General features: G+C 39.6%; 1 protein-coding gene across 6 annotated transcripts in view; it reads left to right on the forward strand.

The window, feature by feature from the left end:
- The window catches only part of zfhx3 (zinc finger homeobox 3), a 315,185-nt gene that overhangs the window by 193,543 nt on the left and 96,787 nt on the right, over positions 1–24,855 (forward strand). Inside the window, exon 1 of one of the 6 annotated variants that reach the window (XM_015384205.1) lies at positions 194–211. The exons of the other annotated variants lie outside the window; for them this stretch is intronic. The gene's annotated coding sequence lies outside the window, so the exon portion shown is untranslated. Of the gene's footprint in view, positions 1–193; positions 212–24,855 lie in introns of those variants that run through there. 6 annotated transcript variants of the gene reach the window in all.

Raw genomic sequence — 24,855 nt, forward strand, 5'->3', positions numbered from 1 at the left:
AGAAATGGAAAGAAAAAAATCTTTTTTTTTCCTTTTCTGTTAATTGCACCATATGCTTTTCTTCCAATGTAGTTGTCCATGTATTTCACACAAGCTTTCTGTAAAGCCGTAAAAAATAAAGACTCCTCTTACTGCATGCTTTTTTTATTTCACCCAGGTGTTTCCTCATGTTGGGTCATGCCCTGACAGGGAACAACAGGCCATACGACAGGTGAGAATTGGAAGTTTAGCTTAAGCTTTGTGGCTGATGGCACCAAATGATAGCTTTTCTTGTTTTGTGGTCCTCCTATGCAAAAAACAGAGCTGAGGGAGACCTTACTGCAAGCAAAGCAGGGTTGACCAGTAAAGTTGCTCCTTGTGGTAAGGATTACCACAGGAAGCAGCCGTAGTATGCATCGGGAGCTTTACACTTTCTCACTCCTAGCGGTGCCTGGAGCAAGATGAGTGTGGGGATGACACAGCTTCTGTTTACACTAAAGAGAATCTGGGCTTTTTGAGGAGGGAGAGAAAAGAAAAGGAGTTGGTCGGAGGTGGGGGAGGGCAGGCAAATGTTTCATCACTTCCTTCCTTTCTTTAAGTTTTCACACATATCCCTTATGAAAACAACACACAAGAGGAGGTTGATGAATCCTGGGATGCAGATTTGTAAATAGGTATTTGTGTACTAGTTGCACCTATGAGGATGCAATACTAATACTAGCCTTCATGTTTTAATCCTGATCAAGAACTAACGTTTATTTCGCACACTGTGTGGAGACTCCTTGCTGTACACTTCATGCTATTGCAGGCTTGCACAGGTGTGTGGTTGTTAATGTTCAAATCTATATATGTCCTTTACCATATTCCTGTTAGATTTTTCATACAGATATATTAAAAACAGACTTCCACCTGCATTGTCTCGTTGTACCTTGTGGTCTGAGGAAAGTACACTTTCACATGACAGATGGGTATGTGGGCCTTCAACAGGAAGCCTGGCTACAGTGTTTCACAATCTCTCTAGAAACAAGAACTGAGCGACCACACTCTGGTGTGCCATTTGTTTTTGTTGATATAGATGCCAGCTTGCATGTGCTGGGTACAAGCATCGGGTGGAGGGAGGGGGCATCCCCTGTGTAAGTGGACCCTTGAGACCTCCTGGAGGGGTAGAGGTGTGGCAAACGTCTGTTTTTGGCATGGCTTGTGTCAGCATGTTCAGCGTTTGCCTGTGAGGGCATTTATATGCAAATGCTAAACAACCTATTGGGGTAGCTAATTACAGCGGGGGCCTTTGTGTGTGCCAGGCAGTGAGAAGCAGGGAGTTTCTAGCACACCGGGCCTGGACTTCCCCTGCTTGTTTACTCATTGTCTTTCCTTATTACCCCCTCATTGACACTCCCCTTTTATGTGGCTGGGCTGTTAGCCTGCTTGCTGGCTCCTCCCCTTGTAGTGCTGGAGTTAATGTAGCAGATTAAAGAGGCAGCACTCTGGCCATGTTCACTTCCTCTTTTATCTGGTGGCCCAACTCCGCTTTACTCCGTTGACATTCTGCCTGCAGCTTTTGGCTAGCCACCACCCATTCAGGGAGGATTCAGCTTTGTAGTACTCTCAGTCTCGCTTACAACTAATGCTCGGCTAATTACTTTGGGTGATAAAAATGCATTTAGGTCAGGTTCTAATGCGATGCAAATTTATGAGCAGGCAGAAGCAAATATTAACTTGTAGAGTGATGGATAGTCTCTGGATGGGGACAAAGGTTCACCTGCATCAATTGTCAAATATGAAAATTTGTGTTTGCTATTATTGTCAGAGTGTTCTTTTATGTTCTGATATTTTTTTGTTTGTGGGGGCCACTGAGACTGATAAACCAGGACTCCTTTGGCTGTTATTCTCTTCTGCTTTAACCAGTATAATGATATGCTTGCTTACAATACCATGATAAAAACATATTGAGAAGTGAGGCTTTGGTTTAGACTAGATGTAGAAGTTGCATTAGATCCAAAGCTGAAAATCCGACAGTTTATCAAAACCGGGTTGACCCGCTAACAATCAGCTTTTGACTCTTTTCCCAAATGTCCGAAAAGCCGCGTCTCACCCCCTACTGGCAAGTGTGTGGCCATTACCCCTTACCACTCTAATGATGGCATCACGCTGAGTGAGCAAGCGATGATGATGTCGACAGTGTGATGGAAATCAGGGAAGTAAATGAGGTAGAGCAACATGGAGGGGAGCCAGGGCGTAGTCAGTATTCTTTATTATTTCGCTCTTTTATCCGTCAGAATCCCTCTCACCAGTGCTTTGCCATGTTTATTGAATATAAATAGAGTTGTTTCGGCTTGTTAGATCAGAAGCTACTGGCACATGTGTTGACATCCATACGTTGCGTTCAATGGTGTCACATAATTTAGCGGGTCAACCCGGCGCTGTTGTTCCCACGGCATGCCGATCAGAGCCGTGGCGATTTTAATGCGGGTCGCTTGCCGAGTCGTTTGACCTGGGTAGACTAGTGTCATTAAGCTTTTCCCATTTCCTCTAAAAGCCAATTGTTCTCGGTTTTAAATGTTTTTTTTTCAGCCAGTGTACAAGAAAGGCTAAAGCTGAAACATACATTAGAAGAGATTAGAAACAAGCTATTTATTTGAATAACGTTGAGGCGTCTTCTCTGAATTGGGGTATAGGTTTGGCGCTACATAGGCAACAGAACTTTTTGATTTGGGCTGGTAATTAAAAACAAATGAAGATATTTTCAACACATTACAGGAAAAATCTTGATTTAAACTTTATATTTGTTTTGGTAGAAAAAGGACAATGCTGTGAGGATTTCTGTAAAATGCTTCATAGTTTATGGAGTTTTCAATCTTTGCCCATCGGAACAATAAAAGAAAAAATATCTACATGTAACCTAACTCCTTAAATACTTAGGGAAACCCCCACTGGAGAAGAGCCTGTATGTGAGAATGACTTCTTTATCAGTTTCTCCATTATATTCTGAAAAACTGTTGAATACATAGAGACCAGCCCAGCTACATTCCTGTGAAATTATTTGTCTTGTCTAAAACAAAGAGAGGGGAAGAGAACAAAGGTCTGGTTTCGTGTTTCTTCTCAGTTTGGTTTACCACCTAAGTTTCAGAGTTGGTTCCATGTTTTGCCACTACTCATGTGCCTTACTATGCAAGTTAAACTTTCGTTTTACATAAGCTTTCACATGAATACATTCATATAGAAATACTTATGAATATGAGATGGGGGTTTGGGGTTTGTTGCCCAATGAAACTAAAATATATCAAAGGCCATGTGTGGGGAAGGGCAACCTCCCAGAAAACAGCTGCCCCTTGCTGTCTCTACCTCTCACCCTGGACTGACAGCAGCTAAAAATATGAGGCCTGCCCAGACCTCTGTGCTGGGAAAGAGGGAAAGAACAGCAGATATACACTCTGAAAAGCTTTTATTTCTCCCTCTCTTGCCCTCTCTCACTCACGCATATGTACAAGGCAAAATAACGCTATTTGTCTTTGCTTATTCACTCACTCAGCTACAAATAGCAATTTTCATTTCATAGGATCCCTTCCTGCAAACGTACTTCATTATCGTTTGCTTAAATTCTGGTTGTTGTCTTTCTGTTACACTGTTTCATTATCCGTTCAAGGCAGTTTTGCTCAGTTGACCTTTCAATCTTACTCTTTGCCTTCTATACTTTTGTGTTTTAATTTAGCATGTTGCCTGCTCTTTCTGTTTGCATTCCTTCTACTACTCTTATGTAGCACTACCACACATATTTTGCCTTGCCACATTTCAGATACATAACTGGAGATTTTCTACATCTTCCTGGCTTTTCTGGCACGTTCAAACCCCGACAGAGTTTAGAAAGGAATCCAGCTTTCTAATCCAGGATTCCTCTCGTAGGATTGCTAATATCCATGACTGTGTGACCCGAAGAAGCTCAGTAACATCTGCGGTAGCCTATGGCAAGACCCCTGCACTCCCACACCCATTGTGCCCCCTGCTTTTGAGCATTCAGTCACTGCCATTATTTCATTGTTTCACTTTTTTTTTCAGGCCAACAATTTAGCAGTGCAGTTAACCCTCTGCTGTTCAGACCAGGCTAGCTTCCATACTGCACACAGAAGTAAAGGGTAACATAGGAGAAAAGTGGTGGTGGATGGATGGCATTTTTATCTAGGAAAAACTCCTTTGCCCCTTATACTAATTAATTTCTCATTTAACAAAAAAAATTTAGTTGCTCATCTATTTTCTTTTATTCATTTACTTGAGAGTTAAACCCCAACTCCAGAAAAAGGACAATAGAATATATGAACATTTTGATTCTGTAGCACCTCATTAGAGCGAATCACAAGCAGTTCTGAGAGGACTGCTGTTAAGGCCAATGAAACTAACTTTTTGTTTATTTTTTCACGACCTTAGACAGGTATCAGGGTTAAAGTAAGATTTTCATTGAGGCTGTGTCTGTTCACAGGACCTTGAATTACTGCTAAAGCACAACTGACAAAGTAAATCTGTGTCATGCTGGAATCCAGCTAATTGTATTAACCTTTTTTTTTTAAACTGGCTGCCATGTCGCACATGTACTTGAATAAAGCTCTATATTTATTTTCACATTACTTTGTTACTTAATTTAGTAAAATCATGAACAGTTCTTTTGTATCATATCTCATAGAGACAGCTTTAGGAAATTATGGGCATTGGGTAAGTTATTTTGAAGAAGTAACTTTGATTTCTAAAATCAAATACAGGATTCTATAAAAGTACCCTTAACAGAAGCAATGGCAAACAGGAAACACTGTATGCTAATCTAAATTTTCATATGTCATTGTGTGACAATGTGACAGTAAAATTACATTGATAATCATTGGTACAATAATCTTGACATTTGGAATGATAAAACAATATAACATAATGTCAAAAAAAGAAAAAAAAAGAAAACAAACAGTGCTTTTTAACATTTCCTCTCCTTGTATTCAAATATAAAACAACCAACCTTCTTTGTTACTGTTTAGCCTTTGAAACTCCATAATTAATCCATATTTCAAATAATCGGTGACTTGGATAGCCTCCTTACATCGCCTTTATTGAGACACTTATACACACACCCACAAGAAAAAAACTTTCTCTGTTCAGAGTATAATTCACATTTCACATATAGACTCTTTCATCTTTAAAATCTTACCTCTGAATTAACTGTACTCAGTGTGAATGTATGATTGTTTGAATAACCACCTTCTTCCTCTGGTTGGTTTGTTATTGTTATTCATCATAAGCCAATCAGCAGAACTTATGCAATTGTTTTCACCCCTTAAGACAGATTTAAAGGAAAATCCACTGTAATGCAACCACTTACACAGCGGGGCAATTTATAGTGATCAGTCATGATTACATACATGTATTTGAATGTGGGGATGGGGCTTGAGAGAACAAAAACATGCACAAAGACAACTGGCAAACTTCACAATGTGACAATCTTCTTATATGCTGTTAATACCCTGTTTTATATTCATAAACCAGGAAATGAGGGGACAGTATAAGAAAACAAATAGCTTAGATGCTTTGATTAAAAGATAACATAGGAAGCAATTCACATAGACCTAAGGAACAGCATTTTTTGTGGTTGTTGAATGCTATTTGTTTAACATTATCATTATGATTATATCAGTACATCGATAGTTTATATGATACAAACGTTTGTCGGTCTTGTCAGGTCAGATATTGTGAATGTTTAAGTGGAGTTAAGGCTGAGAGGCTTTGGCCATTTACAATCATGAAGAAAGAGGTGGGGCTCATTTCTATTTTTTTTATTTGTATGCATATGATGTTCTTGCAGTCACTGGAAAGTGTCCTTAGAACGTTTGGAAAATAACTTTCAAAATCAGAAAATGGTAAGAATATTCAATATGCTTGCATAACATAGAAGGTTTGTCCAGTACCGCAAACAGTAATTGGCGGTCTCCTCCACAGTCCGAGCTGATCAGGTTGGTGTTTGTTGGATGGATCTAGAAACGAGGTTATGTTATGTACTGTATAATGCTTTAATGTATATTATAAACACTAGCAATCCATATCTAGTAGCTTTCTTTTCACTCCATTTAACATAAAACAAATTATCTTTTAGTTAATATCAGACAAGGAATTTTTGCATTTCTATAACTGCTATGTTAATAAAAATCGACTTTAATAGAAGCGGCTTTTAAGGTTTAGATCTATCACTAACGACCAACAGCTTTTACCTATGGGCCAAGCTTTTTCCATGGGCATAGTCTTTTTTCAAGTTGTATTCCATACCCTCTACATTCTTTGTCTTTGACTGATTTCAATAAAGGTTTAATTGAATTAATTGTAGATTCTACTTCCCTCATTCCAATGTTTAAAGACATGTTTCAGGATTTCACAATGGTTTAAAAGGGCTGGGCTCCATAGAGCCAAATTGGATCTGGGTATGTAAATACTCCTTTGATGTTTAATGAGAAACAAAGTTAGCTAATTATAGCAGCTCTGAGAAACATGAGGAGGACAGTGGGAAATGTTTCCATCACTCCCTAGCTCTATAGATTACTGCCTAATTGCCTCAATCGAATCAGGCGGAGACATTAGCCAGAGAAGCAGAGAGTGAGAGAGAAACATGGGGATGGGGCTGATTACACATATCCGTCGGTGGCTCTTTAGATAATCCAGCAAAGGACCAGCAAGCTGGCCGCTCTGACTTCGTATGAGACTGTCTGTCTTCTTTAGACAGCACGTCTCCAATGGTTTGCATTGCACCCCTCCCCCACTGCAGTTATGAAGGTGAGGATAGCAGGGTACTGTTTTCTCTCCTGCCACGCCAGCCAGCTGCAGAGGTGATTCATACACTCATGCGGAAGTTTTTCCAACTATAATTACATGTAATTCTGACACATGTTTATGCCTGATTTTACCAGACAGCTTTTCTTCTAATGACAAAGTAGTGCAGAGCTTCCGCTTAAACATTTGTTATGACAATGTTCTTCTACTTTATGATTGTATGTGGTAATTTTAAGTACAACCTGGAAAACATACTATCTTCGTTTGTCTGGTCTTTTCACAAACTGAAAAAACAACTGTGTTTTACCATATACTAAATGTAGGTATGAGAGACTTAACTGATATACTTGTTTATTCTGGGAATTCCTTTAATTCCTGTTAATGTTGCTGCAGGAACAAAAGCTGTAAATGTGCATCCTGCATATATTTTGGCAGGGCGCACAGGGAATAAGATCTTCTACTGGATCCGTTTCATTCTCAGAGCACAGTAATATTAAGGTCAGCTGTCCAAAATGATCTCATGTTAAGGAATTGGCGAGTCAGCAGGGTCAAAGCAGAACCGCCATGACGACACTTTCTCCACGGTGATAACGCTTGCCCTCCTTTTCTCCCCTTCACTCCTTTTGCACAGGAACAGCAGAGAGGGACTAGACTATATCTGCCCCCTCTAACTCTTTGTAAGAATGACAGTATATTTGTGTCTGTATCGAAATCTCACCTTTCAGCTCTGACAAGTCAGTCAAATCTTAAAACTTCTGACTACAAGAGTCAACATGAAACCTGTGGATATGGATGTTATATAGATGGATCTGTGCTTGAATTTTTCTTTGCTTAGTTTTCAAAGAAGGATTAAATGGATCATTGCATGAGAGCTAGTAACACTGTGGAACGCAGATCCTAGTAAAATCACCTTTTTACAATTCTGTAAAATTAGACTTTAAACCATTAATGGTAATCATGCAGAAAGAGCCTAAAGTGTTAGGGTGTTTCATTTGTCTTGGTACTTAGCATTGGTTCTTAATCTTTTGACTCTCACTAAGTTTTTGTAATTTAAAGATGTTTAGATAGACCAAATCATCATCATTAAAGCAGCTGAAAACTAAACTTTCTATGTCTTTGGCTTGCACCTTGGTCATGTGCAGCAACCTACAGTGGGTGTTAGCAGGCTACAGCTTATCTTTGCATTCCACACTAAAAATCTTCTAAATATGTTCAGTCTATTTAATTTTCTCCTTCTTGCAGTACTTTCTCACCATATCATTTTGCCTCCCTCTCTCTAACTCACGCACACACATGTTCCTATAATTTATGGCTGCCGGGTCCTTGATCAATTGATAGCAGGGAATCCTTTGGTAAATAGAGTTTTAGACACATTGCCAATAGACCTGTGCTATTGATTGGTGTGTAAATTAAAAACTTAATCAGGTCTCTGAGATAAGATTTATCTGCGTTCCAAGCAAATTACAGGGCTGGCTTGGAGACATAAAGGAAGGGCCAGTTGGCAATAGAGCACTGCCCCCTTTTTGGTGCCAACACTTGGGTCTTGATCCTCAAGCAATCACACCATAATTGCCAATGCTTACCAGTATAGGCGGCAATTTACCTCATTGAATCCTGCTAACTTTCTTATGTAATGTACCTCATGTGTAACATGGCAACTTTGTCCTTATTCAGTAGATTAAGTCTTTACTTGTAGTTTAAAGAAGACCAGCATGTTGGTTTTGTATCTAAGAAGCAGTATAAGGCCATGATGTAGATTTAGTTTGGCTGACTAGGTTGTTCATTCATTTCTTGATTACTAAGTTCTGTTTACACTCAGTCAATAATCTTTTTCAGCCCTCTATTTCTGAATCTGATGAGACATGCAAATAATGAAAAGCCATGCTTTACTTTTTTGATTATAATCCTATCTCCTTCAGATTACTTTATAGCACAATACATTCATGGATGTTCATACAAGCCCATACTGTTATCCATACTTTATATGTATTAAGACAATCCTTGGGATTGTGTATTGATCATTTTATGGATTTTCACAGTAATTGCTAAGGGGGAAATTTTCTGTCTCTGTTCTTTTTCATTATTAATATTGGGAAATCTGTATTTATACAACACGTCTGGGTATAATTTAATATTAAAACAAACAAGTGAACTTTCAGTTCACACCAGCAGATACAGAACAGCATGTAGTAGAACATGGATAAGACATAATTAGAGGGACCTCTACAGGTATCTCTGCAGTCTCTAATTAAAACATATACTTTTTTATGCTATGTGATTAAAACCAGAATTAGGCTCCTCTCCAGAATTATAGCACTTCTAATTAATACTGCCTTTTTTCTTACATAAGGTAGCCATAAAAATGACATTGACCCCATGAAAGAAAGAGAGATAAAGGTAAATGATGATGGAGAGCAGATTGTTGATGAGCTGTTTATATAGATAAATATAATAAAGTGTGCAATACCCTTGAGGGGTGTCGTGTTAAAGGAGACTATGTGAGCATCTTTCTGGTTTTGTGTCTTGGATAAATATAGGAGGTCTCCAAAAGTGTGACATAATGCATCTCATGCAATGGCTACATAATAGTGGCCAAGATCTCCTTTTGTCTGTTTGTGGGGGAGGCTGAGAACATCAGTAATAGGCTTTTTGCCTGATAAGACCGGAAAATACTCGTTTAGTTAGTAAAAGTGCAGAGGGATCTTGGCCTGATAAACCCACTGTTTCCTTCTGTAATACCCAACAGCTAAAATCAATAGTTGGGATAATTCTCCTGCTAGTCGCCCAGTCTTTTTTGTCTGCAGCCTTCTCAAACCTGCATGGGTGCTTTAGAGGGTTGTGTTTATTAATTTCATAAGATCCTTGGATGTAACTTCGTTTTCTCTGAGTTAGCACAAATTTTACTTAATTACAATGATCATTGCCACAGTAGTGCAACTGTAATCCACCGTGTACAAAGTTGTTCAACGCGTGCTGCAATACCTGGCAAGTGTTTTTGTTATTTTGTTTGCTCAAGGGCTCATATGATTTGAATGAAACTCTATGAATTGGTTCAGTTTTTTCCTCTGAGTAAGTGCATGTATAAATCTGGTGGGAGGAAGTATCTGTCAGCACTAATTCAGCACTGCATAGAGTTTTGTGCTCTGTCAACACACATGCTCTATTTTCTGACAGAGGTGCTTGATTAGACTTAAAAACACAGCACAGGTAGTGCCTTGAACAAAGCCACAGGATTGAAAGGATCCAACTGGAAGCAAGAGAGGATTGTAAAGACTTAGGGTGGCAAATGCAATGGGCTGCTGTTGTTGATGAGACATATCATTATTTCTTTTGCAAAATATCATTCTTTAAGCTTAAAGTTTGAGTATTACGCTCCTCTCCATACAGCCCGTTGCAAAAGTACATAATCAAACCTGGGAATACCTCAAAACTCTGCTTTTCTACCTTAGCTAATGTTATCATTTAGCTGACATGCTCTTACACAGTTGGTTTATCCATAATCTTTGTAGCCATCATAGCGCTTCTGTAACACATGGCTTCAGGTGTTAGTCCACTTCGGTGGTTAGCCTGCGACATGGTTACCTAAAGTGCAGTGTATTAAAAAGCAGTCAGGGTCTGGGATCACAGTATATCACAAGAGGAGAGGCAGCGATAAGGCGGGCCTACCCGCTAACAGATCAGTGAAGGTTACTGACATATCACAGAGTGAAAGCAAGTGCTGCACCCATAGCCATTTATCAGTAGTGGGTCCAACATAAAAGGGAGTGAAAGGGAGGGAGGGGATAGGCATCGCATCTTCCCAGTGATGTTTGGGGCTCCACTACTGACTCCAAATATCCAACCAGATCGTTTATGGACAGTAGTGACCCTCATATGCTTAGATACAGTATTAAAATTGGATAGCTTTTACAGTTAGCAATGAAACCTAATTCGAGAATTGCATAGTATCGGGTTTTGTTCCTATTTTTCATTAGTTATTTTTACTGTTACAGTAAGTCAGAATGAAAATTTTAGTAATGAAACAGCAAAATCAACATGTTTTGTTGTAATACTTTCTCTGTTTTCCCTGCTTTAATGGTCATTACAATATGTTTCTTATACCTCTACTCTCTTAAGCTTTGTCTGCTTTACTATTGTTATATTAAGCTGTTAATTTGCAAAAAATATACCTTTCGAGGCCCATACCTAAGAGATGATACTTACAGGTATTGTATGAGTTCCATTTATCAGCTGCCTGGGGCACAGTATGGAGGATTTCCCCCAATGGGTTAGTGTGTAACTGCTCTGTCAATACATGCTTGTCAAGTCTGGGAGAGTGTGGAGGAAAAAAGGCCCCTTACTTCAACACACTGAAGCCACTTATTGAGCAGCCAATAGCTATTTACCTCTTCACGGTGGCAGGCAAAGAAGGAGGCTCAGTGAGGCAGGAGGAACTCTGCGACTCACTACACCACCACCAGGATTATGTTGCTGCTTCTGCAGGTTGCCCTGGCCAGTGCCAATACAGTGTGAGGAAGCAGAACCAGTGGCTCAGACAGGGACAGGGAGGTCTGTGTTTACATGGAGCAGGTTGTTCTCTCCTGGCTCCCGGTCTTTGCAGGTTCTGGCTGTGTGTGTGCAGCTTGCTGCTGTAAAGCCTTTCTTCCTCTCTGGAATCTTGGTGTTGACAGAGCACATCTGGGTCCTGGGAGAGCTTCCAGCTTGCTGGTTTCTCACATGTATACATAAAGCAAGAGGGAAGGTAGGGCGGTGAGAAAGAGAGATAGAGCACAGACTTCTGTTAAAGAGCTGTGTAAATCTACCTTTTTCTCTGTTCACTAACTGACCCATGGACACATTTTTCAGTCTGTTCCCCTCTGTTGTTCACCACAGGCACCCAGGAGTGGTATTTTTAATAATGAATAGTTTATTGCACGCTTCTCTTATCATATCCGGCTTTGATTCAACAAAGACAAAAATGCTATCAATGTTTTTTCTTTCTTTTCTCACTTTGTTTTCTTAGACCTTCTTGCTCTATTGAAAGACCATCCTTTTTGTTGGCTGTGGAGATCGCTGTCGGTGTGTTCGGAGTTGCCGGTAGCCTGTCAGAACTTGTCCTGTATAACTGAGTCAGAGCGATAAGTTAACTCTCAAAGCACTATTTTGGAAGAAGAAAGGTTAGCCTAATAAGCTAATGGGTGCCAGATATGCATATATAACTAAAATTCCACACTTTTTTTAAATAAAAACTGTTTCCTCATAAAGCCCACACGTTAATGTTTTCCAAGCATATTGAGTTAAAGTGATATGTCAGTTTTGCCCAAAGTAAGCCATACAAGAGAAGAACCGTGAGATGACCTGCTGTTAGAGAACAGCTGTGCAAACACTGAGATGGGGGGGGAGAGAACAAGAAAAACACATTATATCAACATTTAAAAACAGTTGCTCTGTAATCTGGTATTACTTCCACAAGCTAAGGAGGGGCCTGTGTCAAGCCAAATTGATCTTGGATACTGTTGTGGCAGGAGAAAGCCAAGTGCTTTGGAAAGGTTGGCCGAAGATGTGAAGGTCTGCACACTCTTCCATGGGGCTTATACCTAATCACTTTTGTGCTTGTGAATATGACCTACTGCAACAATCTATTCCTGAAGTTTAGATGACATGGGCTAATTTGAGCAGAGAAATGATATTCTCCCTATAAGCTACCTTGAAAGTCCCTACACTTTCAAACTCCTTTTGCACTAAACTTTAGTTTGTGTGTGTATGCCCTTACATTTTTTGCACACACTATAAGTAAACTGACTTTTTATTATGGGAAATTCCTGTTGAAGTTGAACAGAGAAGGGTCTGTATAATGGGTTTGTCGCTGATGGCATCATCGTGCATAATTACTGCTCAGAGTGACCCCGAGGCATGTCTCTGTTGCAGTCTGTTTCGGGTCAGAAGATGATGGCCCATAGAACTCCTAGAAAGAGCATTTTTTTGTCTTGTGTTTGCAGAACAAATTGTGGAAGTTTTAGCTGAGGTGGAACATTGTCAAGCAAGGTTTTGGGTGACTTGGGAAGATTAAGCCGAGGCAGATTTGGCAGCCATCCAGATTGACACGGCACAAAGATGGGAAGGGAATATGGCTAACAGAGAATTAACATATGAGAAGACATGACTAGGCGCCTGTTAGTGCAGCACAACTACACTTACATACACTTACACAAAAATTCCACAAACACACACTAATGTAGAGTATAAAAATCCTGGAACTTTGTTAAATCTTACAGAAGCATTGGTGTACAGTGCAAGCTGTGCACATGCATGCCTCTTCCTGTTCGGTCCTCGTGTGTTTTTATGTGTTTGTGTGCGCTGTAGAGTGGTTCAGGTGCGGTTAATGTTGGCACCAGATCTTCACGCCGGCGGCAATAAACAACAGAGCAGGCAGGAGGCCAGATGCAGCTCCACAAACTTTTAACCTCTCCCTCAGCTAATCCCTTGCCACACTAGTAACTCTTTCTTTTTTTAACTCCTCCTTTCACCTCTCACTTGCTCTCTGTTCTTTATTTCTCCTCCTACTGCCTTCTCCTCTCTCTTTCCCTCTCACCCTTTAGTCCTTCTCCCCTTTTAACTGAAGTCAGCATAGTGACCTCTAAATAAAGGCTGGAACCACTACAGCTGTTACCAACTTCAAACAGCCAGTGGCTCAGATTGGAGCCAGTGCTGGTGTTAGGGGGAGAAATAATGCGCCTATTAAAACTAACAGATTTACTCTTTAGGTTCCCTAGGCCTGAGATAACCGCACCAAACTAGGATTTATACTCTCATAAGCTTAACCAGAACAGTCTTTGTGAAGCAAGCTGTTCTCTAAGAGAAAATATATAACAGAGTTCTGTTGTACCTGTGTGATTTCCACATATTGATATGATCTTTTCATGGTTAAGGGTTGTAACAAAGGGTGATTTGGTGCCAGTTGCATCATTTGACTGGACATCAACTAATCTAACTTGCATGCAAAACCACTGAGGCCTCTAAAGGATAAAATAGGGCTTAGTACTCTATTCAGCAATGTTTTTTATGGTGATTTTTTTTTTTCCTGGCAACCACAACAAGAACATGCTGAACGGCTAAATAAATGAGTAGTTCAGCTGTGTACACTATAGTTTTTAAAAACAATCTGCTGCTTTATGAATTATAACCAACTCCCAAATAATTATCCACACCAAGACTGCACTTATAAAACTTATAAAAATTGATTTTTGCCCCTTTTAAAACACAGCCCCAATGTATTTCATTTGTAAATGTAGGACTCAAATCTATAGTTTAATAATTTATTTGTTTTATGTGTGTCTTTCACTTTAGAGGAGAGGTTTATTTTTCTTCTTTAACAGTTTTTTTTTATTATTAAGTAGACTTCTATTTTTAGAAATGAAACTTAGAAAAGTAACCATCCAAGAAAAAAACTTTTATATACTGGGTCATTCAACTAAACATACGCTACCAGAGGATCAAAATGCCCTTTTTTGTCTTATTCCCATTTAAGCATCAATTATCAGACGTGGAAATGTTGTCTTGACTAGAGATTGTCCGCTAAGGTTCTTTTAAAACCAATTAGATACAGATTATTTTGACATCAGTCTAACCAATTCCCAATATGTTCTCCTAATTTTGTAATTATTATTTAGGCCCAGATTGCTTACTCTTCCTCCATTTACATGATAAAAATGGCACAATGATTACATGTTACACAAGTTGCAATAAAGAAAAATGGTTATCAACAAATAAAACAAAATATTAACAATGGAAACCAAAAGGAGAGAGCAACAATACATGCGCATTACATTGTCTAAAGACATAGCTGATGAATGCACTTGTGAATCGGCAAACACGTGCTCTTATTGGCTGATACTTATACTAAAAGGTCTCAGATATCGGCCAAAAATATCGGCTAGCCAATTAGGTCTATTCTAATCCTCCAGTTAACATCCAAGGTATTATTTACAGAGGAGATCAAAGGTAGGCAATTCAACATCAGTGTTTTGTTTTGGTAATCCTTGTACCTCTGAACTTTAATTTTGTTTAAACAAAAAAAAAAAAAAACAGCTCATAGACAAAGCCTAATTTCAGTAATGAAATAGCAATGCTTTGGGGCTATAAAAAAGAGTGTCTCTCTGCAGTGAACCCCAGTAAGTTTATATTTTTGGTGAGTTGTTTTGATTTGAATTTCATTGGCTTAGCATATACTATCATATACCTGCGGAAAAGAAAAGGGTATTTGTATTTTTTAATTTTTTTTGTAGGTTTTTCATTGTCTTTTTCTAATCTGATGCATAAAAAGGAACACTTTTCAAAATTTGAAAGAGTTAAAGAAAGACATGAGGTATTCTTATCTGGCTGTGTTTCTTCTGAAGCAGAGGGAGGTATGCACAGAATGCATTCCAGCTTGGAGCAGGTGAGGGAGCAAATATAGGAATAGGCATTCAGTTCCCTTTGTTACACCTGAGAGGTTGGGCACATGGTGACTGCAAGCTAAGGGAATGCAGAGTCCAAATGTCTGTCGACAAGTTGTTTCTCTTGCCCTTCTCCTCCTGGGGAATGTGTTACTTAATGGGCCACAAAACTGCCTGGAGACCACAGCCCTCTTATCACTGATATTAGATGACCCTGCAAAAAATACAGAAAAAAAACAGGAATCCTTTGCACAGAATAAGATCCTAGCTGAAAACAGGATAGGATTTTCTTTCCTTTTTTTTGGACATGATGAGAGAATGGTGGGTAATGTTATCTCGTTCACAGTTACAAGAATCCTACTTGCAGAGTCTAAGGGTTTCAGGTTTCTAATATGTATATAAAGTTTCATTGCACAATAGCTCTTTTGTCTCAGGCAAACTGAACACTCCCCCTCCGTTTTCTTCCCTCTATCCTCTTGTAAAAAAAAATGCATTCATGACTTGTGGGGCTTTGAGGACTCAAATTTCTGCTATCTTTTTGTGCTGTGTCGTCACTCGCCCTCATGAGCTGAAATGTGCATCTTGCACAGACAGGCGTACAGCCAGGGCTGCTTCCAGCCGTGGATTAGGGAGAATCCAAGAAACAATGAACTCTTGACAAAACAGCAGCATGACAGGTAACTGAAGTTCTACTGTGGAGAGACAAGGCAGACAATAATTACAGAGCTTTTTGTTTTCTGGGCACTCTTCTCTGGCTATTTAAGTGCCTGATCTGAAATCTGTGCCTTGTAATTACAGTAGTGGGCCCCATTAGGACAGAGGTCTTGTTGGGCATTATTCCCCTTCTCTTCTTTCCACAAGTGTATGTGTGTGTGTTTGAGACATGAAGAAAAAGAAGGGCCTCCCTACCTCCTAATGCGTCATGCACAAACCACAGTGGCCAAAGGAGGAGGAGGAGCAGGAATTAGCCTTACTCTTGTCAGCTTGCTTTGTGTGCACATCAATGTTCACACTTGCTGTTTGATCCTGTATTTTGACCTACACTAAGTATGCCTTTCTCTCTTGCTCCACCAACTCCATCATTTATCCTTTCCCAATGCTGATTCAGAGAGATTAGTGTTGATTATAACAGAGTTGTGACATTGATGGGCGTGTTACTTGCCGCATGTCATGTTAAGGTGACAGAAACTTTTTGGCTCTGTGTCTGTGGAGATGGACTGTGGCTGTGGATGAATCTGGCTTGAACACCTCCAGAACTAAGTCAGCAGGTTAATGGAAGAAGGCCAAGGGATTTAACAATAAAGGTCAGCGGATAAACCGCCGTTCATTCTTGACACATGACTGTATTAGCAAATAAAGATATTCGTTGAGCATTAAAACAAAAAGGACACAATATTCAACTTAAAACCGGTCACAGAACAAGTGGTCAACAAATACCTCCAACCTTTTTGCATGCAAATGTAGATTTAGCAGGCAACTTTAGACAGATCCTGTCTCTTTAAGCTTCTAATAGTTTCTTAAGCACTGGCTTTAGTGCATGTTAAACCGGGATTACCCAATCAATTATGGTGAAGACAAACAAGGATTACTTAAAACAGTACATTTTTCATGTTAAGAGACTAAAAGCAGGGCAAATGGAAGAAACGGCACTGGTGCTGATAGAAAAATCACTCGTGAGGGTGTCACCGGGACCCCAAATATGGGTACCCCATAAAAAAGAAGCTCTCTCTCTCAACATACATAGGTGTGCACAAGCATATATGTGGCTAGATATGGACATGAGTGTGTACACCCTTGACAGGTTGCCAGTAATATATATTTGTACATATGTGTATTTTTATATATGTATATGTGTGTGTGTGTGTGTTTTAGAGCACTACATGGACATTTTACAGAATTGTAGTTTTGGGTGGCATTGAGAACTGAAGTTCTTCAGTACCTGAGTACACACATTCGCCCTCTGTCCGAACTCTTTCTTTGTTTACATTTTAATCATAATCGACAGCTGTAACCTTCGTCACAATACCTAGCAAGTAAGGGCATATATAGTTGCCAAACCAGATTCATGCGTTCATGCATGACTCTGTTTACATATTTGGTTCTCTGTGAGCTACCACACACCTTGAAAGCTAGTGACTTGGGATAGCAGGATGAGTATTATAATACATAATGCTTATGAGACGACATGGTGTAGGATTTTGTAGGATCACTTGTCTCTTTAATAACTTTGTCCCCCTTTTTTCTTGCTGTCACACAAACATATACAACCACACACACACACACACATACTCATTCTGCCATCGTAGTGAGGACCATGTGTTAACTCCCCTTGACTTCCATTGAATTTCAGCCATTTTCAACCCTTTCAATGACCTAACCCTAAACCTAACCATTACCAATGCATACCTCACCCTAACCCTAACCAATTGATAACTTAGCCCTAAACCTAACCATTAGCAAAATAGCAATTGAGGACAGGCAAAATGTCCTCACTTTGCAAGAACCGGTCCACAATTTGATCGTGAAATTGGAAAAAATGGTCCTCACTCTGACAGCTAGACAGGTACATACACACACACACACACACACACACACATATCCATTCAGTATCCTTGTTGCTGTCAATCAGTCCAGACTTATAGTGACTAACAACTCTCATCCTCATAAAAGGTCATCATGCTCCTTGGAAAGAATCAGCTGTCTTTTTGGAAGACAACTGTTGTAAGCCAATCAGTCTGTCACTTGAATCAGAGAAGAATTTTTTTATTTATAAATCAGGCATTAAAAAAGTATATGCCATCTACCTGATGGTATTAGTTGCATGTACTTGCATGTACTACACACACATACACACACACACACACATACATATATATATATATATATATATATATATATATATATATACAAAAGCTTAACAGCAAACAAAATCAATGTTGCACCCTCAATCAAAAACATCATGCTTCCACCCCATTTTGAAATGAACCTTACTTGATTAAGAAGCAATGAGAGTACACAGAAATTCATTAATTAGCTGAAGCAGACTGCTGTAACCAGATCCACTGCATTAATGACAACAGCCCCTGTGAAAAGCATCATTGTTCTCTGGATAATTGTCCTTTTAGTTAACGTGGCCCGGGAAAGCTCTCCTTGTTAGAGAAGATGGTTGGAACCAAGGACAGCCAGAGGCAGGGAGGGGACTAACACTGGCCCAGTGCCCAATGTGTGACAAGCCCACTTGTGTACCCTATGCTGAAATCCTTTTGGCATGCAGCGGAATTAGAAGTCCCCAGGGTGTGGCACCAGGGGGTTGGTCATTAATTATATACCCTGAATCTTAACGAATGAGTAGCAATCAATAAAATAAAGGAGATGCATGCAAATAAGCTGCTGATTATACTGCCTAATGACATGACATGCTGTTGAGATGAGGGGAAAATAGGAGGGAGAGGAAAGCAGTCAGAGTGGGTGAAGAGATTTTGCGAAAAACTGTGTTGTTTCTTAGTCTTGTTAGATTACATTTCCAATCTTATCATTATAGTTTTCTGTTCCTCTGTGAGAGGGAGTGCAGCACCTGCCAGCAAGGAAGCAGTGTAGGACCTGAGTGTTGGTTTTCCTGGAATTTGGGAAAGCTTTGGTGAAGCTGAAGGGGTGTCAGTAGCACCACTGGGAGACCAGTGAGAGCAGCAAAATAAAGGAGAAAATGTTAGTTAACATGCTTGAAACTCTGACCCTTTTCTAAAATCACATTTTTAAAATGCCAGGTGGAGTTGTTGGAAGCATTATACCTGCCTTTAAGCAGAGAGGGAGACCAGCCAAGAATTAATCACTACCTCATCCTACTTGTCCCCAAGGATACTGTCTATCTCCATTCATAGAAAGCATGAGAGGGCAAAAAGGAAGACAGATAAGGTGGGAGGAGAGCATTCTCTTTATGGCTATCACAAAAAAAGTTAACACAATGATAAAGAAAGTGTTATTGGTTGTAATAAGGAATGCTATTGTCTTGGGTACCAATTTATCCTTCATTTGTACAAAATATATCAAAATAGATTCTTCTCGTGATGCCAGCTGGGATGGAAAATGGATGGATGGATACATTCTTCTCCTTACAAAGATGAACACAAGCTTTAATGTGTCAAAATGGTGATGATGGAAATTTGAAGTTTTAACCAGCTGCACCTTTACTTGCTGCAAATTTGCAAATAAGGAACAGTGAAATCTGAGTCTTCGCCAGTTCAATAGGACAGGACAGTCCAAGGAGAAGACAGGGAACAGGTGGTGACCCTGTACAATCGGGGAGTATATTATTGACAAGGGTCCAGCACCCAGATTGATTACTTTATTGTATTGCCATGAACCTCACCAGCCAGAAACCTCAGATTGACCCTGACTGGACAGAGTATCACAGTGACCCTCACCTTAGCTAAAGAGTTATGTGGCTTTGACCTGCTTCCTAATGTGGAGGTCTTGACCTGTTCATGGGCTGCTCTCAGTAAACCGCTGAAATGGGCCCACTGCTGTCCCGCCACCTTTGTGTCATTGTATGTAATTTAGAGGCTTGGTGGTACGACCTATGGTAATGTCTCATATAGGGCTGCCTTACTTGATGATTGTAGCCACAAATAAGACCTTTTTCTGTTCTCACACTGCTTTCTGTGTGAGCTAGTACAGTAGAGCAAGGAAAAATTGTGTTAATCTTTACCAAATTATACCCTAAGGGTGAGGGAACAATCTTTTGCTACCTAATATTTGGATTTCCAGCATATGGCAGATCAATAACTCATGATAAAGTGAATTATAGCACTGAATTGTGAAAGTGAGATGTATTATAATATTAATGTCAGAAAGTTCTAACTAGATTCTGATGATGATTGTCTGCTTTCCAAACTATCAAAGAGATGGTGGAACTTAGCGGTGCATGTGTGGCGCAGCTGCTTTCTGGGATGAATGCCATTTAGATGAACCTTGTGCCCTGTGAGAACAGGGTGAGACAACAGGCAGCACAGGGGAAACAGCCTTTACTCTGGTGGAGGCTGTTTCCCACCACCATTTCCTACTTCCATTTAGCTGACAGACAAAATATCTGTCAGGCAGGTTTTTCCTGTGCCTTACATGATTTTTCTAGTTGTCGGCTGCAGCTCCTCAATAGAAATAAACAAGCATACACTTAGAATGTTGTGTAAACATTTGAATCTGAACTGCATCGCCTTTCACCTCCTTTCTCTTTGTTTTTGTGCATGTGTTGCATTTGTTTCTTTAGTTAAAATTACCTAAGATTACCACCCAAATGTGCAATGTGCAAAGGATGGGCAAATGTTTGGTTGTAGCTGTCTTATTCTTTTAACAATTCATGATGCACTGCTGAAAAACTACAAGAACAACTTTCCACTGTATTTCTCATCCTAATCTTTAGTGATTTTCCATCCTCCCCACTAGATAAATTCTAGGTATTGCTACTGAGTTGATCTTCTCTCTTTAAATCAACTCTTAAGATCCTGTTTTAAGTAGGATGCAAAGCTACCTTTTCTATAGAAAAAACCCCTGTGTGTGGCTGAGATCATTGTTAAGAGAATTTCTTGCAGCACTTTTCAAAAAGCAAATATTTGCTTTCGGTGCTGTTTATTGGTACATTTTCTCTTGTTCAAAATTGAGGCATCTTAGAATATAAAGGACTGCTCTGGATGTTGGAATTATATATTATGATTGTACCTTGATTGCCTGTCCAAAGAGGTGGATGCTTGATTGCGCTTACACAACTGCATAATAATTACTGCCCATGTGAAGACGATGGCACGGACAAACAGATGCTTCATTTAATATCACCTTCTTCAAAGGGTGTGTAGCACATATTTTTTGCTTAGAAAGAAGCTTACCAATCAATTAAACTATTGGTCTTGCTGTCGACACTTCACAGCTTTCATCACAACACCGTACAGCATTTCTGATGCTTCTGCAAAAAGCACTTGCGCTCTATCACCCACCCTTCTTTAACTCTGTCCCAATTAACACTCAGCCCCCATTAAATTGATTGGGAGAAGTGTGTTATTGGCTAGGTGGGCCATGAGCACATTGATCATATTGACCCACTACATGAACCATGAGAAAATGTTGAGCTGCAGAATTCGTATTGCAAGCAGCATAGTGCAAATTTACCATTGAACATGAAGTTTAAATAATGTAGTGTGTGTATTGTTGCTGTGTTTGATGGAAAAATAGCACTACACATCACCCCAAAAACAAAGCACCAATTAATTCCAGCCATTTCTTTTTGGAGAAGGAGCATCCCGGTGCATTGCACTGGCAGACTTCAAAGGACAGGAAGGATAAATTGAAATTTTTTAAAGAATATAACATGGTAAATTTTTATCAAGTTGATCCCAAACATAAAGCCATGTTAGCTCTTAGTTTTCAAGAAAGAAAATAAAGGTGTCAGAAAGGCCCAGTTAATCAGAGGACTTTAGTTCTTAAAAAATCTATTGAAAGAACTTAAAATCAGAGTGCACCACAGTGGCTTACTGAGACTTAAAGTTTTAAAAACAGTTAAGATTGAAGATTAAATTAAACTTACTCCTGATCAATGCATAGAACACATTTTTTCTATAACCTTATTATTGAGTAATTTATTTTGTCATAATTTCTAAGCATGCATGGAATGCTTTGGTTGTTAGCAACACCAACTATCAGTTTCATCCAGACTGGGCTATTTCTGCCAAGTTCAATACCTCTATATGTTTAGGCTTATTCATTATGGGTGTGGTTGTCCTGCTTCTGAATACAAGTCTCTGGCTTTTATGTGGTTTTGCGAAGCTAATAGGCACATGTCATGCTTAGGATATATATCCTTTGGGGACGCTTTGCTGTTGAAACGTTGCTTCCCCCTTTGCAAATAATCCCTGTGCAATCCCTCATAACCCCAAACACACAGCTTTATAGCCAGGCGAAAGGGCACAGCACTGCCCAACCTCTTTGAGACGCACCTGGCATCTGCCAGTCCATTCCAATTACTTCTCCCCAATTACAGGTTATGAACCAATTAGCCATCCTCTCATTTTACATTGGCCCTATCATCGTCTATTTTCACAAACTAAATATAGGGGCATCTGTTAGTGATGGGTAGAGAACCTTATTAAGTGGGACTTGGCTAATCTAGGGAATCTGGTCTTCAGCACAGTTTAAATTATATTGGGAGTTTCTTATATAAATCTTTTGAGTCTGTTTGAGTTTGGGTGTGTATATCTGATGCACGCATGCGTGTGTGTCTTGAAGATATAATTGTGACATATGAATACCTCAGCGACAACAGCTGTCTGCATGCATTTGCCTTAGCAAACTCCAACATGCACCTACATTGTAAGGAACACATTCCAGGGACAGTTATAACTGTCAGCTTGTAATTTGTAGTAGCACTCAACTTGAACTTTCAGACTGAGCCAGTTGGCCCTGGTGTAATTCTCACCTCCTTGCTGACATGTTTTTTTTTCACTGTGTATGTTAAAGGAGGTGAGCACAAAATGTGGACAAGCAAGTTTGGTCATGCTCGCATGAATGAGTGGCTTTTTTGTTTTGCTTTTTTAAAATTCTTTTTATTTTTAGAGCGTGTTTCTGTTGTAGAATGTTTCTTGTCATGTGTCTCTTGTATCTACAACAATCACTGACTCAATATTAGGCCATATCTCACCCAGCTTAGCACATCAAGAGAATAACACATTTGTCTTTACAAAATAACTCAACCTTAGTCAGACTGTTCAAAGAACATCTGTTAACAATTATTATTTCTTTCATTGTTGCCACAGATTTTCAATTCGATGTTGAAAATCAGATTTTCAATTGCATGAATGTCTACTAGAGTCCTGCAACGGGTCGGGTACCCGCGGGTCCCCGACGGGTCACCCGCTAAAATGCTCTTTTGCGGGTGAAAAATACATAAATAAAAATAAACGGGTACGCGGGGTCAGGCGGATATTTTTTTAGTGCGGGCGGGTAGTTGGTGATTTTTTTTTTATGCTTGTGTGTTGTTATGGACATCAGAAATGTTATATTAATCAGGCACTGGGGTCACACTTGTTGTAGCTTAAAGCCCTGCCGGCAGTGTGGGCTTCCCTCCAAAAAGGCCACAGTCAGTGCATACACATCTGCTTAATAAACTAATTTAGTGTTTAAATTTTAGTATTAGGATCTACTTTCTTGGTATTCACCGTCTTACAGCTCTGTAACCTTTTTAGGTGATATTTTGTGAAACACTCAGAAATATAGGGTGCTATACTTGTAACTACTGTTACATGTAAACATACTTATGTCTCTGTGAGAAATTCTCTGTTGCTGGCAGGCTGTAATCCTAATGCTAATTACTAAGCATTTTAAACATTAATATTGCAGGTTGTAGTCAGTGTAATAATACCATGGGTTTGCTTGAAAGTAATAATTTGCACGTTCCCTTAATTTAGTCTTGTCTCAGGACTTCAATTTTTCAAACTTTTTAACTTAAGCCTCCCCAAAATCCAACAAACAAAATTAAAATGAAAGATAGCCTTCTTTCCCAATAATCTAACTGTGGAGGGTATTTTGATAAAGTTGAGGAGTTGAAAAGAAGTTCATACTACTTTGATTTGCACACACATGCATGCAATAAAGTTTATGCAAACTTCAGAGTACCCTGGCGCTAAAAGATGTGTGCCTGTCCTCTGAGGAATGTGTGGGTTCTCCTGCAGCAATTGACCCTCAGACCCTAGGCTCACGTGACTGAAATTCCATTCACATACACACACAGACTGCATAGATGCAACACTCAGACACTCAAATGCTTTTATCTGGCTGTTCGGAAATAGAACCTACACCTCTTGAAAATACTGGAATAATACCCACAACCACCTAACAGCCCACTGATTAGAAAAAAAAAATGCATCCAAATGCTAGGAAACAATAATTATTTAAAACTGTTTTTGATCCCTAAAAAAAGGAGGTTTACCATAAAACCATGGTAGACTTGTGCTCCTGTGCTCTGCAGCCTAGCCTTAGTTTGGCCATGGTTTGTTCAGGAGTCTTCCCAGCTGGAGCCCAGATGTGTCAGCCATGTCATGCAGAGCTGCAAGGCAGAAGATAAGAGGCCGATGGTAGGCCTGCTCCCTGGTCTCGGGTCTGTTTCGGAGCAGTTCAACTAGATGTTGCGGTTGGTGCAATGTGAACTTTGACAGCTTATGTCATGCGTAATGCCTCACTTCCCAAATACAGCTCACTAGGACTGATTTATATCTACCAGGTGTTACGACGTGTAAGCAACTCGAGGATGAGAGGAGGCATGTGGCCTTTTCATTAAAGCAGATGAACAAGGGCTGTAGTGTGTGTGCGGGGGGGGGGGGGGGGGCAGCAGCATGCTGCTCTTTCTCAAATATAGATCCACACCACTGTCACAAAACTTAGACCAAGCTTGGAGTGGAGAGGAAGGAAAGAAATTTCTTAACACACTCTACAACTCTGAATATCCCGTTTGGATTTTGCTGCTCTCCTTCTCTCATGTGTTGTCTCTTCCTCTCCATAGAGACCATCCTTGATAGTTTTTTTCTTTGTTAGTCTTTGTATGCTTGGGTGTAAGAAAAAAATGTGTCAAAGTTTAGTGCAATCACTGGTTAAGAATAACCAAATTACATTTGTTTTATTCTGCGCAGAAACTTTT

Source organism: Cyprinodon variegatus, unplaced genomic scaffold (genome assembly GCF_000732505.1).
Source record: "Cyprinodon variegatus isolate N-32 unplaced genomic scaffold, C_variegatus-1.0 Scaffold307, whole genome shotgun sequence".
NCBI classification, from domain to species: Eukaryota; Metazoa; Chordata; class Actinopteri; order Cyprinodontiformes; family Cyprinodontidae; genus Cyprinodon; species Cyprinodon variegatus.